The following is an 18,953-nucleotide window of genomic DNA, read 5'->3' on the forward strand; positions in this document are numbered from 1 at the left end:
GACTCACCCTACGGAGCGATGCTAGAATGGACCTGCCAGCCAAACAATCAACATTGCCAAAGTAACTCATTGTACTCATTGTAAGGCTAGCCAATGCATTTTTCTTCTCTTTCTGCCTGCAGGGCAGGGCAGTCTGGGTGACAGTCATTTTCACAGGCCATTTCATCCATGAAAGTAATCAGTGAATAGGATTAGATTGGATTGACATTCCCACCTTCATTGCAGGAAGGGAGGTGATTTTAAGCCATTGGTTCAGTATTGCTGCCAGTCTTCCTCTTGCAGAAAAAAAGGTTGGAGCGTGTCGCTGCTGTGTGACAATGGCCCAAGAGAGTATTGGCAAACATCATACAAAGGAGAGAAGGAAATCCGAGCAATAGCTGAAGCTGAGATTGAAACCATTCACCCAGTCTGGGTAGATGTGTCTGCTGCTGCGAGGACCCGATTTTTCCTTCTCCTAGGAAGATCTTGGAACCTCTGCTTGGTGCTTCCCCACTCCGCTCAGCTCGGTTCAGTAACTGGGCAGAAGTGGGGAATTGAACCTGCATCCTTGCACTCCTGATCCTTTGGGTTTCAACATATGATGCCACTTTGCATAGTGCTTCATATTGGAGAAAGGTGCTGCCTGCTCCCTGGTTCAAGTACATAATTTTAATGAAAAATAAAATTATTTGCTCATATCCATGTCTGGAGGTGCTTGCTTTACAAATTGCATTGGGTCTTCAGATCACTCAGTGACAAGTAGGCGGTTAACTCCAGTGCTCCCGAGTGCCTGATCTCAGGCGTATCACTTAGGGGAGGGACCAAATGGAGAGCAGGTGCTTACCCACAGTCAGTGAGGCAAAACTAAAAGGGAGAATCTTCCTTTGGGTCAGAAATCCAAGTACTGTACCTGCTTTGAAAGCAACCACCTCAGCTAACTCATACAAGGATGAAAAGCATTTCAGGGACAACCAACTAGGGAAAGGACAGAAAGTAACCTAGAAAAGGAGGGTCACCCCAAAAAGGAAAAGGGAATGGAACTCTGGGTGCTTGTATTTGAAATTTCATCAACAAAAAAGCCATTCACATCAGGAACTCTTAATATTGCTGCATTTTGGAGGAATCCACCACTGCATTTTGCACCCTGCTTGGATGTTGGGGGGTGGGGGGGGGGTGAGATTTCACTTCAAGCAATGCATGATGGTAGCTTGGTAGTCGGCTATGTACTGCAGAGAATTCTAGTCGACTAAAAATATCTATCCATTTACGATATTCTTGAGACTTTGTGTTTTGTAATACTTACTTCCTGTAACACCTGGGCTAACGCTTATATTTCACATCCAATATCATTCCATTTACCGTTACTTACCTTACAGTGCAGGCGTCAAAACAATAGGCGGTGCTTTAGTGCGTGTTCCATCCATCTCCCAGTCCCCATTGTTGCCCCAGTCTAGGCCATCACCTCCATAATATTGTTGTTCAGCATCCATCCCTTGCCTTCCCCCGCTTTTCCCACCCTCCCAGCACCTTCCTGGACGTAGCCCTGAGCCATTTAGATTTTTGCTTTTCCTGCTTGCTTCCTTACTCTTTAAGCGTTCTCCCTACCACTGGGCAGCTCTGCAGGTTCCCAGCCTTGACATTTACAGATTTTCCTTCGGCTTCTGTCTGAGCCCCAAGCCCTTAATTCTTTAAAATTTTTCAAATGGCTGCTCTCCCTATCCTGTCGATTCCCTGCCCTGGGCCCTCACTCTTGTAAAACCTTTCCTTCCCTGCAGGCTCCCAAGCATCAGCCTGTCCCGAACTCATTAAAAACGTTGTTTCCATCCTGCTACCAGCGCCAGCCTTATTTGTTTTTCCACCCATCTATTTTCCTATCAGGCTCCGGGGATTCTGACAGGGATAGACGACAACATAACAAGCTGCGGAGCACAGTAGGATAGACAACATTTGAGGGGGTGGGGTGGGGGGGGGGGGCAGGGGGTTTCACATTACCCCAAAAAAGATGCAATCACAGAAATACAGAAAAATAACCACAAAGAACAGAAACATATAGCTGGCAAAAAGGAGAAGACAAGGAGAAACAAAGAAAGGACACGAGATATACAGAGAGACCCCCAAAAAATCACAACAGAGGTAGGTAAGAGACATGATATCCTCTAACTTACCATGTACAATGCCGTGGGAGTTCCAGCAACTCTATAAAAGTACTGTGGAGTTGAAAAGTGTTATCTGTCGTTCACATGCCAGCCACAATGATATCATCCTACCCAGAATGCACTGTGTAAAACCAATGAGCGATGAAAGATAATGCAACATTATAAAAGCTGGATATCTCCATAATCCAGCAACAAATCAGCAGAGGTTTGTCTTTGTGTCAGAATATTACTCAGATAATGATGAATTTATCCTACACTGGTTATCTTGCTGAGGAACCATCAATGTTGCTCTGTGTTGGCAGCTGTGACAGGGATGCATGACAGAGGCCAGACGAGGTCTTCCGGTCTGTTTTATGCCCTGCCACCCTGAAAAAGAGATATCTCATCCTGGCTCAACACTTCACTCCCTGAGCAGTGAAGTGAGGCATCTTTCCATTTGCCCATGAACAGGAAGACCCCCCCCTGCCAAAAGAAAAAGTAAGGTAACAAGTCGCAACTGGTGGTAATCGATACAATCAGATCACACCTTAGAAATAGGATACAAAATGCAACCATCACTGCACAAACAATACTAACAAACCATCCCGCAGACAAAAATCCAGTGCCACTAAAAATCCGTTATCGCCAAGGGCATAGCAACACGCTAGCTAACAGCAAACAAAGTGACATTCACAACACCTTAACACCACACAACTACTATCCACAATAAAAGAGGAAGGCCTAGAAATTGGGTTGGTAGCGCCGGCGCTGAGCGCCTAAAGAGACCTAGAATTGGGGCGAAGCCCTATGTTGGGGCGAACGCTATGAGGATAGCGCCGACTCAGAAATTGACTATACATTTAGTGCCTACGCTAAGTGTTTGCGCGCGCCCGCGAGCGCAAACAGCTCATGACGTAATCTCAGTGTGCAACGCCTTTTAGGAGCGCCTGAGCGCATATTGGGTGGCGCCCGGAGCCTTAGCGCCCAGCGCTATTAGTGACAGTTCGAGGGAGGGCTAACAGGCCCTTCTCGGAGTAGGGCGGCGCTATTTAAAGGGGACAGCTCTAGTGCAGAATCTTCTGCCACTTGGCCTGCTCATTGCGATCGCTGCTAGAGAGAGTTGGCGAGCTAATGTGGAGCGGAGTTCTGGGAATTTGAGCTTTACAGTACTTGGGTCCTTCAACCCTGTCCAAAGCACTTGCAGCACTACACCTAAAAGCCTTTTGACCAACTGGCATCGGAATGGGAGCTTGTTTGGAGGGCGACGGCCTCATCGCCCAACACTGTGAAGGGGCAGAGAGACGGCGGGAGAGAGGGCCAGGATTGGCCAGAAGGAGGAGGGGCAATGGAGGTCGGCCAATCCGACGGGAGGCTGCGAGGGTCTTTAGGCAGCAGGTGACAAGCCTTGACATGTCGGAGGAGCAGTGTTTGCGAAGGCTCCGAATCTGGAGGGACATTGTTACTGATCTGTGCCACCTGCTTGGTCAGGATCTGCAGCCGCGTGAACGCTGCAGAACCTCTCTGTCCGTGATGGCTAAACTGACTGAAGGCCTCCATTTTTATGCCAACGGATCCTTTCAGTCAGCCATTGGGGACAATGCGACTGTCGCTCAGGCTGCAGTCCGCTGTTGCATCCGGCAAGTGACAGATGCCCTTTATAGGCGAACGCGTCAATTCATTACCTTCCCTCGGACCCTGCACAAGCAGGCGGAGGAGGAGGAGTATGAGGAGGAGGAGGAGGAGGAGGAGGAGGAGGAAGAGCAGGCGGAGGAGGAGGAGGAGGAGGAGGAAGATGGAAGGGCTGCTGAAAGTGGAAGATCCATTCGTCAGAGGCTCCTCTGGACTCGTCTCGACACCCCTGTGGTGGAATGATGAGAGTCTTACCTCATGTGCACTTTGGATGTTTGAGGGCCTCTGCATGCCAGCATCACTGAAAGTAGTCACATGCACCAAGCAACATTTAAACTTCTGTTTACTGACACAAAAGTCTTTCATTACAGCTAAACAACGTAAAGTGAGCAGAAACCATAACTTCCAAAATAAATGTGACCTGTTCGGCAAAGCAGCAAAACTCAACAAAAATCTGCACCTATAACAGCAGGTGAGGGTGTCCTTGAATTTGGACAAACAAACGTCTCAGCACCTCCCTCTATAACTGGCCCCTTGAGGGAGAACGACTTCTCGTTCGCGCCCGGCCCCTTCCCTCCCTGCTGCTCCTACGTAATTGCACCGCAGTGGCGGCCTCAAGGCTGGGGGACGCTTGCCGACTGTCTGGAAGCGCGGAAGCCCCTGAGGTACGGCCTGGCCGACCTCTGGGCTTGGAGGGTGCGGACGCGGGATGCTTGCTTTGAGCATGGCTGGAAGCAGTGTGGGCTGCAGGTGGTGGCAGCTGCAATGCAGGCGTCCCAGCGCTGGCATGTGCAATGGTCTCCTGATGAGAGAGGACACCTGCACCATGGTCGGACGACACACTGGCTATCTGAGGGGAGCGGCTCGGCTCATCCGCCACAATCGCAGGCTCCACGGATTCCTGGCCTTGTACGGGAGTGGAAGGGCCCGGGGTGATCTTATCTGATGCAGAGAGGGTGGCTGCAGTGAGACATCGCGTTGCGTCAATCTGGCTGTGGAGGAGCCCAGCAAGTGAATGCGTGGCAACAGTTGAGGACCTGTGTGCCAGGTGCCAGTGCTTCAGAGAAGGCCTGGACAGTTCTTCCCATGGCTTCGGACAAGGCAGGAGCCAACCGCTCCACTGCCTCGGACAAGCCCTGCACAGACCTTTCCAGGGATTGTCCGAAGCCCTGAACAGTCCTTTCCATTGCCGACTCAAAGCCGTGGACAGTCCTCTCCATTGTTGGGCTGAAGCCCTGGATAGTCCTGCCCATTGTGGCCCCGAAGCCCTGGATAGACCTATCCATTGTTTCCCCGAACACCTGGAGAGACCTCTCCATTGTTGCGCCAAAGCCCTGCAGAGTCCTCTCCATTGTTGCCCCGAAGTCCAACATACTCCTAGCCAATGAATCTATTGACTCAGGCATCTTCTCCACTGCAGCCATCAGCTCCGTGTGTCTGACCCGGGCCTGTTTGCTCATCTCTGCCAGGCGACGGACCTCATCTGCACTCTGTGCAGCAGTCATGACGACCTGCCTTGCCCTGTGGGGAGACGGTGGCCGAACTTGCCTATCCCCCCTGCGTTGCTCCATGCCGCTTGGTCCGGCAACTGGTTCATCCTCAGAGCGCCCCCCCTCCCCTCCAGGGGACTACTATCCCCAGTCTGCAGATGTCTCAGCTTCAGCGCGTTGAGCCCGAGTTGGTGCTGCTTCATCTGAAAGTGGGAGGTGGAAGAGTGGCTTTAGCAAAAGGACAGGTTTGCTGAAAGGCATGCCAGATTGCGGCATGGCTCTGACATGGCTGCACACTGAGGATGCATGCTGGTGGGGAGACCAAGTGGAAGGCAACAGGTGGAAAAGGCGAGTGTCTTACCCTCGCTGTCGGTAATGGGGTCGGCAGATGCAGTGGTCACTGGACCAGACAGACGTCCTCCAAGTATCTGGTGCACTCTCTCCTCCAGATCCATGAGAGTGACCACTTGTGCAGGTCCGCCACCGGTTCGACGCTGTTCTTTTCTAATCTGCGCCATCTTGGACTGCAGGGGAAAGAAGGGGAGGTTCTGTTACATGAGGCCTTGAGACATCATCGCATGCCCCCCATGGTGCAAGAGCCATTACATGAGGCCTTGAGACATCTGTCCATGTGTCTGCCCAGAAAGGGCCATGGGTGCATACTAACAGATGGCCAGTGGCGCATCATTGCAGCAGGGTGCCCGAAGTCAGCTGCAGATGGAGTAAACCATCACTCACCCTAACGATCCGTGTGAGGTCGTTGAATTTCTTCCTGCACTGAACAGGGGTCCTGGTCGCCATGCTGCTGGAGTTGACCCTCACAGCAACCTCCCTCCAAGATCGTCGGTAAGCCTTCTGATTTGGCCTTTTGCCATTATCCGGGTACAGCACCTGTCGACGGTATTCAACTGCAGCCACCAATTGGTCCAGAGCCTCAGTGCTGAAGCGCTCTGCTCTCTGCCTAATCTTCTCCATAATGATCAACTTTGTACCGCCAGACAAGGGCGAGCGCCGAATCTGAGGCCTACAGGGCGTTGGGTGTTGAAGCTCAGTCTGACTGACCCACCCCTTTAAGAGCCGGCCGGCGCCTGCAGGTCTCGTGCTTTGCCGTAATTGAGTTCACCTGCGCTGTGCCCGTCCGCGTCGAAATTGAGTAGCGCCTGACCTTTTGCGCCTTAAGAGCACTGTGCAACGGCTGATTTAGCGTCTCAATCCCCTTTGGGGGCGATGCAACCCAATATCGCGCCAGGCGCGGATAGCTCTCGTCTGGCTATAAACTTGGCGCATCGCCAGTTCTAACGCCTCAAGCAGGGCTATACCCAATTTCTAGGCCGAAGACTTTCAAAACATAAAGCTAATTAGTGATCCTACCATCACATCTTTTTATCCTCGTGTCCATAATTACAGCAGGAGTGGTGTGCATCCAAAGGATTAAATCATCAACTGAAAGAGAAAAGAAAGTGATTGGCAAAAGAACCAAAGGCAACGCAAGAAAAAACCTTTTTACACAGCGAGTGGTTAGGATCTGGAATGCACTGCCTGAAAGGGTGGTGGAGGCAGACTCAATCACGGCTTTCAAAAGGGAGTTGGTTAAGTATCTGAAGGTAAGAAATTTGCAGGACTACGGGGAAAGGGCGGGGGGGGGGGGTGGGTGGGACTAGCTGAAATGCTCTTGCAGAGAGCCGGCATGGGCTCGACGGGCTGAATGGCTTCCTTCTGTGCTCTAATTATTCTATGATTCTAAACAAATGGGATTACTTCTTTGCAGTCAAATTGTAAACATGTGTATAAAAGAATTATGTTTAGGATCTTGCTACAAAAAGCAGATAAATTTTTCTCAATGATAAAAATCTTCATTGCTGCATTTTACAGTATTATACTTGAGGTAGAAAGAAAATTGAGAATTCTGAAATAAAAACAATCAGTTGTGAGGAAGGGTCACAGCTGAAACAATAAGTGTTCAGATCCTCAGCAGCCTGCTGTGCATTTTCAGCACTTCCTGTTGTTCGAGACACCACCACCGCAGAATATTGGGAAGGTGTGATGTGCCTCAATAAATCCGAGACTCGACGTTAGCGAAACAAAACAAGGCTTTTATTGACTTAGAAGGTAACACACAGAGGAGAATGTATCTTCCATCCAGAGGTCTGCCATACTGGATGTGCTGCAGGCTGGGCCAGCTTACATAGGAGCCAGGTATGGGCGGAGCCCTACACACAGTACAATACAATGGAAATGAAACTGAAACCAACCACAGTCACAGGCAGAGAAATACTGATGAGTGATGAATGGAATATTTCATCACAAGGTGCAAGATCGATTGCCAAGCTTTATGCACCACAGCATCTCCATCATCCTCACATCCACTCCCTGTGCAGTAACTGAATCACCATGAACACCTGCCATCGGTATAAGGTGGGTTTTCCATTTCATGAATAAATGGTTAACTGCGTGGCTTGCAATGTGGTTGCAACAACTCACAGATTGAAATTAAGAATTTTTAAGTTATATAGTTGGGTGTATCCATTTTAAGGTATTGCACTGGGTCCCAGGCAATGCCCTCACCTTCAGAGCTGCAACCTTCTACCAGAACCAAAAACGCAGAGTGAGATGGGGGAGGATGGGTTGGAAATTTTGATTTGTATGGTGACTTTTGCTTCGCCGCTGATGAAAATTCATTGAAAATCTCAAGAACTAATACTTGCACATACTGTAGTAAGATGCAAGAGGTAAGGCAAAAAAACTGGAATTGTGCCACATTGGGGAAACACTGTGTGTATGTAGATAAACCTGTATAATCCCCTTTTAACTGCTGTATTCCCCTCCCCCCGCAAGACAGTTGCAAGCTGAGAGGAATAAGGCACGTTCAGACTTGCCTGCTGCTGATAGAAGGAAAACCAATCAGGTTCCAGCAGGTGACCAATCCGTGAGTCATCACAGGTTCGCGGGCTTCACGAATTCAGTACTGTATTGTGAGAGTTGGAGTAAAGACCTATTTCTTGTAGCTCGCTGTGTTGCCTATTTCTTTACGCGAGAGACCGTAGTTCCCCACATTGGTGACCCCGAATGTCGGCGGCCGAAGCCCCCGACTCACGCAGCCCTACAGAGGCCAGCAACAACCCGATGGCAACCAGAAGCAGCCTGATGTCGGCCGGCACCGCGTCCTTGAAGCTCCCCACTTTCTGGGAACACCAAGCACCAGCTTGGTTCGCGCACTCGGAGGTCCAATTCACCCTTCGCAGGGTTCAAGACGATGAAGAAAGGTACCTCCACGTAGTCTCAGCATTAGCAAGCTCTACCGCCGCCGAAGTTCTCGACCTGCTGGGGAACCCACCACAGACCGGCAAGTACTCAACCATTAAGGGCCGCTTGCTGCAGGCTTACGGCCTGTCCAAGGAGGAGAGGGCCCGCAGGCTTCTCTCACTACCAGGCCTCGGCGATTCTACCCCGACCCAGTTGATGAGCCGGATGCTTGCGCTCCTGGGCTCTGAACCGCAGTGCTTTTTGTTTCGGGCCCTTTTCCTCAGCCTGCTTCCTCAGCAGGTACAGACTGCCCTCGCGGGGTCCCCGATCACGGACTGCGTACAACTGGCAACCGCCGCGGAAAAAGTTTTCACCATCGCCCAACTCGGCTGTGCAGCCGCGAGGCTCCCCGACACCACCGAGCACGCGCCGCCACGCCAGGCCACAGAACTATGCTACTACCACGCGCGTTTCGGCCACAAGGCCCAACGCTGCAGAGCACCCTGCTCTTTCGATCAAACCAAGATGGCCGCCCGACCCAACGCACCAGCCCCGCGCCGCCGCCTAGGCCCGCTCGACCGCACCCCCACCGCCACGATGGCCATCGGCACCGCAGGTAAACTGCTGTACATAACCGACTCTCTTTCAGGGCGCAGATTCCTTTGCGACACCGGAGCCCAATGCAGCATAATTCCTGCCTCCCAGCTTGACATCCAGGCAGGCCGCAGCGGCCCACCCCTTGTGGCGGCAAATGGCGCAGCCATCGCTACTTTCGGAAAGCGACGGGCCGAGGTTTGTTTCAACGGCCAGTGATTTACGTGGGATTTCGTGACGGCCTCGGTGGCACATCCTTTGCTGGGCGCCGATTTTCTTTGCGCCCACGGACTCCTGGTCGACGTCCACGACAGGTGCCTGATCGACGCAGCAACTGTCGCTTCACTGGCCTGTCAGCAGAGCAACAGCCCGGCCCTCGTCGGGTCCTGCTCCGCCCCGGCGCATGACGACTACACCCGCCTACTCGCAGATTTCCCAAGGCTCACACAACCGACCTTCTCAGCTGCGGCAGCCAAGCATGGGGTCGAGCACCACATCGCCACTACGGGACCACCAGTGTTCGCTCGAGCCAGACGCCTGGACCCAGCCAAGATGGCGGTGGCCAAGGAAGAATTCGCCACGATGGAAAAACTGGGCATCATCCGCCGCTCGAACAGCCCTTGGTCGTCCCCCCTCCACATTGTGCCCAAGCCAGGCGGTGGCTGGCGCCCCTGCGGCAACTACAGACGGCTCAACGATGCCACCACGCCCGATAGATACCCCATTCCGTACATCCAAGACTTCTCGGCACACCTAGCAGGAAAGTCCGTCTTTTCCAAGGTCGACCTGATTCGCGGCTACCATCAGGTCCCCGTCCACCACGCAGACGTCCAGAAGACGGCGGTCATCACCCCCTTCAGACTGTTCGAGTTCCTGCGCATGCCCTTCGGGCTTAAGAACGCCGCACAGGCCTTCCAACGGCTCATGGACTCCGTCCTACGGGACCTGAGCTTCCTGTTCGTCTATCTGGACGATATCCTCGTGGCCAGTACCAGCAAGGCCAAGCACATCGCGCATTTGCACTCCCTTTTCCAACGCCTCAGCCAACACGGGCTAATCGTCAACCCAGCCAAATGCCAGTTCGGAGCAGCCCAAATTGACTTTCTCGGCCACAGAGTCTCGCCAAGGGGAGCCATTCCCCTACCTTCCAAGGTGCAGGCGGTGGCGGACTTTCCCCAGCCCACCTCGGTTAAGGCGCTGCAGGAATTTTTGGGGATGGTCAATTTCTATCACCGGTTCGTGCCCAAGGCCGCCGCACTCATGCGCCCCCTCTACGAAGCCACCAGGGGCAAAATGGGCAAAGAGCAACTCACCTGGTCCAGCGAGATGGCGACAGCCTTCCACCAGACCAAAAGCGCCTTGGCCAATGCCACACCCCATCCCGGGCGCCAAGACCGCCCTCACCACGGACGCCTCGGATTACGCCGTCGGCGCCGTCCAGCAACAGTGGGTCGAAGGCGCCTGGCAGCCACTGGCATTTTTCAGCCGACAGCTGCGGAAGAACGAGCAGGCTTACAGCACGTTCGACAGAGAGCACCTGGCCCTGTTCCTGGCAATCCGGCACTTCCGTTTCCTTCTGGAAGGCCGGCCATTCACCGCATTCGTGGACCACAAGCCGCTCACTTTCGCCATGGCCAAAGTAACCGAACCCTGGTCCGCGCGCCAACAGCGCCAACTCAACTTCATCTCGGAGTTCACCACGGACATCCGCCATGTCGCCGGCAAGGACAATTTGGTGGCCGACTGCCTCTCAAGACCCTCGCTCCACGCAGTGCACCTGGGCGTCGACTACGCCAGCATGGCGAGAGACCAGGCTGCCGACGCGGAGATCCAGGCCCTCAGGACGTCAACTACCAGCCTCACCCTGGCCGACATCCACTTCCACGCAGCCGGCACAGCCCTCCTGTGCGACATCTCAGTCCCCTCGCCTAGGCCGGTCGTTCCATCCGCCTGGCACAAGCGAGTTTTCGACATCATCCACGGCCTCTCACATCCAGGGATGCGTGCGTCTCAGAAACTTATGTCTGCCAAGTTCGTCTGGCCTGGACTCCACAAGGATGAGAGAGACTGGACCAACACATGCGTGCCGTGTCAGCGCGCTAAGGTCCAGCAGCACACTAAGGCGCCATTGGAGTGTTTCCCGGTGCCCGAGAGGCGTTTCGACCACCTCCACATCGATCTGGTAGGCCCCTTGCCGCCGTCGCATGGTTTTACACACCTGCTCACGATCGTTGACCGCACCACCAGATGGCCCGAGGTGGTTCCCCTCGCCTCCACCACCACGACCGACGTCGCGCGAGCATTCGTCTCGACATGGGTGGCCCGGTTCGGCGTGCCGACCGACATATCCTCGGACAGAGGCCCCCAGTTCACCTCCCACTTGTGGAATGCCATCATCGCCGGCCTCGGCACCAAGTTGCACAGGACAACAGCCTACCACCCGCAGGCCAACGGGCTCTGCGAGCGCTTTCATCGTTCTTTGAAAGCCTCCCTCCGCGCCAGCCTGGTCGACACCAGCTGGATCGACAAACTACCCTGGGTTCTCCTGGGATTGCGTACCGCGCCCAAAGAGGACCTCCGCGCCTCTGCGGCCGAGATGGTCTACGGCCAACCGCTCAGAGTACCAGGCGACTTCCTCCCCCTGACAACGGAGCCGTGGTCGGCCGCCAGACAGCTTTCCCTGCACCAGGATGCAGCCCAGCAATTCCGTCCAGTGCCCACTTCGCAACACGGCCCGCAGCCGTCCTACGTGCCTCGAGACTTACGACATGCGGAGTTCGTCTTCGTGCACCGGGACGCGCACAGAGGCCCGCTGCAGGCACCATACACCGGCCCCTTCCCAGTATTGGAGACGGGGGACAAAGCTTTTCTTATCAATGTCGGCGGGAAGCCAAACCTTATTTCAGTAGACCTCAGCTTCCCGTTTCGGCCTGCTCTTCCCCCATGGCGGGGCAGACCTCCCGCGTTGGCGGCGGCCCCACAAGAGGACCAAGACATGCCAGAACCTTACTTTCCGGCCGCCGCCCCACCTTCGCTGGTAGCCCGTCCAGCCAGCCCACCGGCAGACCAGCCGCCAGACCAGCCGACGAACCAACCGGCCGACCTCCCAGACAGCCCTCCTCACACGCCAGATGGCTACTACAGCCGCTTGGTCAAACCTCCGCAGAGACTGACTTTTACAGTTAACGAGGATTCTGGGGGGGGGGGGCGTATGTGGTTGCCACATGGGGGAAACACTGTGTGTATGTAGATAAACCTGTATAATCCCCTTTTAACTGCTGTATTCCCCTCCCCCCGCAGGACAGTTGCAAGCTGAGAGGAATAAGGCACGTTCAGACTTGCCTGCTGCTGATAGAAGGAAAACCAATCAGGTTCCAGCAGGTGACCAATCCGTGAGTCATCACAGGTTCGCGGGCTTCACGAATTCAGCACTGTATTGTGAGAGTTGGAGTAAAGACCTATTTCTTGTAGCTCGCTGTGTTGCCTATTTCTTTACGCGGGAGACCGTAGTTCCCCACAGTGTCAAATAAAAAATAAAAAATAAAACTTCTGGCGTCTGGTTCAAATTTTAGAATTTCTACATCGCCTACTCAAAAACTGGACAATGCAGTCCAGTCCAATACCAGACTGGTGGTAAACCTATGGTCCATGTTTTAATCACATAATATAATTTCACAGTTCATACCTTAATCACACTGATTTAGTTCACAGCCTATACTTTAACCACACAGTATAGTTCTATAGTTTTCACAGTCCATACTTTAACCACTAAGTATAGTTTTACGGTGTGCACTTTGGCAGTGGTCTAATTATCCCCGACTCTCACCGTTACAAATAATAATCCATTCACTGTTCAGCTAAATATGTCTGTGCAACGCCTCATTACTCAATAACTACAAGCGTCTCGCCAGCGCACACGTCTAACCTGCCTTAAGTTGTCCTTTATAAAAATAAACTGAAGTATTCCTGATCAATAAGGGTTTGTCCCACGACGCCCTTCCTATGGACTTTAGTATTTTTGTGCCCACGTAGATAAGCAATATTAGCATTAACTAATTGAATACTTTTCCAATTCAGACGCCCACCATCAAGCATCAACCACCTCCCCCATCCCCCTCCCCAGATCATGTACAACAAATCCAGCCACAGAGTAAAACTCCCTCTGCTTGAATTCCACCACTCCCCCACCAAACAACAACATATTTAACGCCAACCTTAAAAGAAAACCCCCTAAGTTGCCACATCAATTATTTTTACAATTCCAGCTGAATTCTGACTGGATGTCCAATTTTTCCACCAGGTGATTGGTCTGAAATAATGAAGATTTAATTTTTTTTTTAAACCAACTCATCAGGGAAAAGAAAGTTCATTCCTGCTTTAATGTTTCTACCTAAAAGAAGCCCCATCTTGAAGAAAAAGCTTTTGGCAAATGTTTTTCAGGTGGCTTACAAACAGCGTAATAATGTAAATCATTATATGCCACTTGCATACCTTGTCATCAGGTCGAAAGTGACAGACAACGCTTCGGTCTCTCCCCCTTTGCTGAACAATAAAAGAATAAATCACCAAACTTTTTTTTTAAATGGAGACAGTGGGGGTAATTTTCAACTTCGTTGGCTGGCCAGTAACCTGGAGCAGCGGATCATCCGTCCACCGTAGAACATGCCTGATTGTCGCTCCACTGAAATTAATACAACAACAATCAGGTAGGCTCCACAATGGGTGAGTGATCTGCTCAGTCAGGTTATGGATAATACTGCTGATCAATAACAGCTCATCAATAAATCTGATCATTTGTGGGCTAGCACCAGGAAAAAGTAAAAATTCTTTTGGTTCACTAACGTCCTTCAAGAAAGGGTACCTGACACCCCTAACTTGTGTAGCCCACGCTGTGTCATTGACTCTTAATGCCCTCTAAAGTGGCCTAGCTAGCCATTCAGTTGGAGAAACAAGGAGAAGAAAAAGTTGTTGAAAACACAGATGAAGGCATTCGTAAAACTTTCTGCCACAATCATTCGACTTACACAGTTAGATTTTGTTCATCGTGGTTTTTAGTAGGAAACTAAGTCACCATATGGAGCATTCACTGCACCTTGAATCGGACGGCACAATTATTAATCCCTGTAATGAAGTAATGACTTTCACCACATTACTGTACTCTCGTCTCCAGTTAATGACTGAGTGCTTCTCTGGCCCAATCAATCTGTGCTCCCTCACTTAGACCATTTAAATTACCATTCATATTTTTGCTTTTACATGTTATGGGGGACCCAGAGCTCTTTTCTCATTCAAATAATGTATCCAATGTCATAGAATGTAGGTTAGATTGGGAATGATGAATGCTGGAGTTCATAATTTACTCAACAGTTCCTAGCAGGAATACAATGTCAGGGAAACCAAAAATGGCCAAGACAACTCAAAACCAAAGTACTTTGGCCGGAGGATTGAGAAACCTGAGAAACATTTATACCAAGTTATTGGAAAGAAACAGTGGTAATGTAATAAAATCATTGGCTCCCACACGGAGGTCAAGATACCCTGAAAGAAGGACAAAGATGTCACTTCTGAGTGGGATCTAAGTTGGCCTCCAAGTTTAATGTCTAATGCTTTGGCATTGCAGCTACCAGGCCAGGAAGTATAATATTTTTAAAATATATTTAGTTACAACAACAATATGCTACCTCTTAAACTGTCAATATTAGATCTGCGCTGATATACCTTATCTTAGCTGGGGCAGCAGTTTGGTACTACAGTCAGCCCAGGGTTTCCACTCCTGATTGCTAACATCTGGTCCCTGCTGGAAAATCGTACGTGTGGGCGTTGTGCGAGAATAGGACCGAGTGCAGCAGTAATGCTCTAGGGTTTAAGAATGACCACTTCAGTGATGTACTGCAGGGCTTCTAACACTTGTGGAACCATTACCAGCATCAATCAGTGCCTTCGTAAGAACCAGGGAGAAAATTGGAGAAAAATAAGCAGTCAAATAGCTGGATTATCCAATCACAAACCTACAGCTGAGGATCTTAATCTCACCCAAATAGCTCTGCAGGGTACATAAGAAATAGGAGCAGGAGTAGGCCATTTGGCCCCTCGAGCCTGCTCCGCCATTCAATAAGATCATGGCTGATCTGATCTTTGCCTCAACTCCACTTTTCTGCCCCTCCCCAAAACCCTGGACTCCCCTGCTTTTCAAAAATCTGTCTATCTCCGCCTTGAATATATTCAATGACTCGGCCTCCACAGCTCTCTGGGGTAGAGAATCCCAAAGATTCACGACCCTCTGAGAAAAGAAATTTCTCATCTCCGTTTTAAATGGGCGACCCCTTATTCTGAAACTATGCCCCCTAGTTCTAGATTCCCCCACGGGGGGAAACATCCTCCCTGCCAAGGCCCCTCAGAATCTTATATGTTTCAATAAGATCACCTTCCATTCTTCTAAACTCCAATGAGTATAGGCCCAATCTGCTCAACAGGGTAGGATGGAGGCAACAGAATTACCAATCACAGTTTCCTGATTATTCATAGAAATACAGCTTTGTATTAATATGGCTCATTCAATTCTATGTGAATTGCTCAGATCTGATAATCCACTGTTACAGTTCTTTAAGTCTTTGTATTTTTCTCCATTTGAGAGAACAAGTCAAGGCCTCCTTTTACAGCAAAAACAAATTAATTTCATTTCCTATTAATAATAAATCAAGCATCACCCGGATATTAAAGGGCTCCAAAAGATCGTGCAAAAGCACATTCCTTTTTGCTAAGGGCGGACTGTTCTAAATCCGGCCCATTACACGTCAAAATGGTTCTGGCAGGGGTGTTATTGTTGCTCAGAGAACTGACGAAGAGCCGGAAAAATCTGGACAGGTGAAAAAGTGCACAGGCCATTCAATTAAAATTCACTTGCCACCAGTGGGCTTCTCACACAATTATTTTGTTTTTAATGTCTTCAACTGACGTCCATGCAAGAACTCAACATTTTCCAATAAATCGCCACTGGGTGCAAATTAATCCACACAGATAGAGCTCGGCTGTAATAATCACTGATTAAAAAGCAAAAATACTGCAAATGCTGGAGATTTGGAAGAAAAACAGAAACACACAGGTGAGTCAGCATTGATGGAGGGAACAAAAATGTGGATATTTCAGGCAGGGACCCTTCTTCAGAACTGAAAATTAAGAGAGGGACAAGCATACTAATGATGTCAGAAAAAGGACGAGAAGGGAAAAAAACAACCATATGAGCACAAAGAGGACGCATTAGTGGAATGATTGCTGGCAAAATCACTGGGTCAAAATCCCGGAACTCCCTCCCTAACAGCACTGTGGGAGTACCTTCACCACACGGACTGCAGCGGTTCAAGAAGGCGGCTCACCACCACCTTCTCAAGGGTAACTAGGGATGGACAATAAATGCTGGCCTTGCCAGCGACGCCCACATCCCATAAAAAACAAATTCATTTTTTTTTAAAACAGATCCTCAGTCAAGTCATAGAGAGAGACATTGAAACAATAAAAGAATTAAAGAAACCAAGAACACGTGAATAGCTAAGGCAGTCAGAGACCCAAGTGAAATGGGAAAGATGGAAAACATAGAAAACCTACGGATGAGATGTGAAATTAAAACAGGCTTGAAATTTAAACTGGGCCCACCAGCTCCAAGAACAGGTCAACAGGTCAGCAATAGTGTTCTGACAAAGGGTCGAGTCTTCCCTGGGGAAACCAACAAAGTACCACTTGTAAAAGGCAGAAAGTGCACCTCCCAATTCAGTGGCTGAATTATGTTAAATGCCGCTATTATTTTTAACAAGGGTATCCGGGTTTTATTTTATTGGCACTCTGGGGATTTGCATCCCTGTGATTCTGTCCCTTTTCCCATGAAAACTACAAGCCAGTGGCCTTACTTACAATACAAAAGGCAGGCAGTAACCCAAAGATGATCAGATAAATGCTTTGAGATTAATGATGGCTTGACTTACAGAGGTAGAGGTGGTTCTCCATTATTATTACATCACCACAAGGTCTCTGATTTTCTCATGGGAACGAGTTCAACTTCCTTACTATTTCCACATAGCTAACCAGATCCCCAACACCAGCTTCTCACCCTCGCTGTCACAAATTGCGCACTTTCAAGCTCCACGATATCTTTCCTATAGCAAGGTGACCAGTGCAGCACACAGTACCACAGAAACAAATCACCTCTTTGGTTTGGTTTAGAAATCTTGCTTTCCTTTTTACTGCAACCATGCATTTTGCAAATAATTTCAATGATTTTTCCACAATAGCACCCAAATTCCTATCCTGATGAGCATGCTGTACAAGTGTTCCATTCAATACGTATTCACAATTCTGGCTTCTTCCTTCTGCAGCATTTTCCTAAATCAACTTATCAGCTAAGTTTCCCATAAAAATTCAAATCCTTCTGAATCTGTTTCCAGTGTTCCTCACTATTTGCTCTACGTCTACTTTTATCTGCAAACTTGTAGTTTGTTTTTGATCCTCTCTTCAGAGCCATTACTATATTATAAATGGGGCTGCAGTGTTTACAGGTACATCACTTTACTCTTGGGAAAAAAATAGCAATTACACTTACCACTTGCAGATTCTCAGGCACCTTGTGAGAATCTGTTCCCTCGCCATACCTGTACCAGCACCAGCACAGGGACACCCACGAGTAAGGAATTGGACAGACCGTTATAGGGGAATGATGATCTGGGAATGAAAGAAAAGGAAAGTGCCGGTTTCTTCATGGAGAGGGAAGAAACAACTGGTGTCATCTGAGGACCCTACAACGCAGTGTGCAAAAGAACAATTGGGAACACTGTTCTCATGTGGAGACTGTGGAGACTGTTTCCAGACATATGGTTCAGATAATAGAGAAGTGGGAGGAGTCCACTACCCGCATCTGTGACACATTGCAGGAAATTTCGCATGAACTGCAGAACGCCCTGGAGACTGTGACAGTCCAGGAAACTGCTTCAGCATCAGGAGGCCAGGAAGAGCTTCCAAGGACATTGATGACTTCTGGAGTGGCAGCCACCAAAGCTTCAATAGATGCTTTGAACAGAACACTTTCACAGGGCTCCCAAGACTTCATTGGGATTATTAGGACTTTGATGACACGTGAGCCTGTGCCCAGCCCCAGTGGGCTGCAAGGAGTGGGTGCAGATGTCACTGCTCCTCCGTCGAGTGGTAGGGAGCCCATTTCCTCAAGGCGCCCTCTAATGACTTCACACGAGAGAGCTTTAGACATGGGCCCAGCGTTCCTTGCTATTAAAAGTACCAGGCTGCCAGAAGCTGGTCCCTCTGGGGCAGCAGCTACCCTGAGACAAGAGGCACCTCATGTCTTTAAGGTCCATAAGGAACCATCTCACCCACCACTCAACCTCATGCCACTCAGGGAGCACTTGGTAGGAGTAGCAGATTAGGAACTAGAGTAAATTAGCTGACATAAAGGGCAGTAACTGTGTTAACAAGTAGTTGTAAAGAGGGAGAATATATTTTAAACCTCCTGGTCCATCCAGCCTGTTCCACACAATAGTGACGTCTTGTGTATCTTAATATACATACATGCCCCACCCCACCCAGAAACCATGTAGACTCCTGGGAGAGCAGGAAAAGCAGATAAAAACTCAAGCCAATTAGGGGGAAAAAACTGGAAAATTCCTCTCTGACCCTCCTTTGATAATCAACTTTAGTTGCCACTTCCTGGTGAATGTTGTTGTTTCAAGAAAAGGTAGCTTTATCGCAAACAGTTGAGAGTTAATTTCCGACTGCATTGAACTCTTGGGAGTTGGATGACGGCAGGAGAAAATGTAGACTTTTATCTTATGAAGGTCCTGGCAGAAGTCTTGAATAGGGAGGGTCATTGTGAGGGTGTGTGGGG

General features: G+C 49.9%; 1 protein-coding gene across 14 annotated transcripts in view; it reads right to left on the minus strand.

The window, feature by feature from the left end:
- The window catches only part of ralgps2 (Ral GEF with PH domain and SH3 binding motif 2), a 911,087-nt gene that overhangs the window by 120,032 nt on the left and 772,102 nt on the right, over positions 1–18,953 (minus strand). For 2 of the 14 annotated variants that reach the window (XR_015077609.1, XR_015077608.1), the window contains exon 22: positions 6,605–6,676. The exons of the other annotated variants lie outside the window; for them this stretch is intronic. The gene's annotated coding sequence lies outside the window, so the exon portion shown is untranslated. The remainder of the gene's footprint in view (positions 1–6,604; positions 6,677–18,953) is intronic. 14 annotated transcript variants of the gene reach the window in all.

Source organism: Somniosus microcephalus, chromosome 3 (genome assembly GCF_052327205.1).
Source record: "Somniosus microcephalus isolate GS21.2 chromosome 3, FLI_Smic_1.0, whole genome shotgun sequence".
Lineage (NCBI taxonomy): Eukaryota > Metazoa > Chordata > Chondrichthyes > Squaliformes > Somniosidae > Somniosus > Somniosus microcephalus.